Raw genomic sequence first — 2,069 nt, forward strand, 5'->3', positions numbered from 1 at the left:
TAATTCTTTTGGAAAAAAACAATTAGAATTCAATGCCTGTAAATATTCAACAGACAATTAGATTTTGACCTCTACTCGAACAAGTTGCGTACCATTTCATTGATCACGTATCATTGTATTGATTATGTATTACTTCATTGATCAAAAGTGTTCAGTGCTTTGATAGTGTCATATATTGTACATACAATATAACGAAAATTTAATTATTCCAAATACTAAAAATTGTGCTACACAAAGACATTAATGACAATAATCAGTATTTATTATTACATTTTTATTTCCACAGTCTGTGTCCATTTACTTTACCAGTATGGGGAATCATTAGGTCTGGGACTGACACAAAATTATATAAAGAGAAAATAATGTGTTTTTATTTGTTCGTTAGTTCATTTGCTTTATTGTACTAGTTGAAACGATTCGATTATCTTTCAAGTAACAACCAGGGTACCTGTAGCTTTATATGAACCTACATATATAATCGATAATAAGAATGTATTATATCCATTTTCAAATCTGTATTAGTACATGAAGTATTACTTAACTGATTCAAATCATTCCTTTACGAAGTGAATATGCATTATGGTCTGTGTTAGTAATGTATGTATGTGTGTGTGTGTGTGTGTGTGTGTGTATGTGTGTGTGTATGTATGTATGTATGTCTGTATGCATGTATGTGTGTGTGTGTATGTATGTATGTGTGTATGTATGTATGTATGTATGTATGTATGTTTGTATGTATGTCTGTATGTATGTCTGTATGTAGGTATGTATGTGTGTGTGTGTATGTATGTATGTATGTCTGTCTGTCTGTATGTATGTATGTATGTATGTATGTATGTCTGTATGTATGTCTGTATGTATGTATGTATGTGTGTGTGTGCGTGTATGTATGTGTGTGTGTATGTGTGTGTGTATGTATGTCTGTATGTATGTATGTGTGTGTGTGTATGTATGTAGGTATGTATGTATGTGTGTGTGTATGTATGTCTGTATGAATGTCGTGTATGTATGTCTGTATGTATGTCTGTCTGTCTGTCTGTATGTATGTATGTATGTATGTGTGTGTATGTATGTATGTGTGTGTGTGTGTGTGTGTGTGTGTGTGTGTGTGTGTGTGAAACGATTCGATTAGCTTAGTATGAACCTACATATATAATCGATAATAAGAATGTAATATATCCATTTTCAAATGTGTATTAACTGAAGTGTTAAACAAATCGAAAACGTGTACATGAAGTATTACTTAACTGATTCAAATCATTCCTTTACGAAGTGAATATGCATTACGGGCTGTGTTAGACAGACATAGATAATGTAATGTGAATCTAGGTCCTATATTATGAACCGGTGACCTACATTACTAATATGAACCGATGTCCTTTATTTTAAACCGGTGGCTACAATACTGAGAATTTGCACACCGCTTGCGAAACATTTCTGACATTGTAGCAAGAATACATATTCGTTGTTTTTGTGTCAAAAGGAGTAAAAGAAGACTTTCATATGCTCTGTGGGGAACTTGATCATTATCTGGACACAATATCTTGCTCATATGTACTTAGTTCTCTTGCTTGCAAAATCACTTTCATGAAATAAGGCAGCACCACAGAGCATATTTGTTTACTTTGATCTAGTGTCCTCCTAGAGTGTCGTTGCAGGTGTTCCATTCTATTATCAGTTAGAAGTGCTGCCCTGCTGAAGTGCGGCTAACGGTTAAAGTCACTCTGTGAAATTGTTAAAAAAGTTTTTAATCTTTTATTTCATCAGTAACGTGAGAACATTTGTTTTGTCAAGTTGGATTTTAGCGAAAAATTAAAAACGGCAGCTGTACCGAACTCTGAAACGAACAGAACCCTTTCATATTACAAAAATGAATTAAGATATTGCCAAAACAACATGTGTAAAAGCGAGTAAGAACCGAAAGATATGTAATGTTTATTCGTGTCGCATCTAATTTCCCTATCTAACAGCCGACGCATATTTGTATGCCGAATCAAGTTTAAGCTTCGACTATAGGACAATAAAACAGTGTACCAGTCAAGTTCGCCCAGCCCAAACTCATGAATATT

The sequence above is a fragment of the Sinohyriopsis cumingii genome, chromosome 17, assembly GCF_028554795.1.
Source record: "Sinohyriopsis cumingii isolate HCF-2022 chromosome 17, ASM2855479v2, whole genome shotgun sequence".
Classification (NCBI taxonomy): domain Eukaryota; kingdom Metazoa; phylum Mollusca; class Bivalvia; order Unionida; family Unionidae; genus Sinohyriopsis; species Sinohyriopsis cumingii.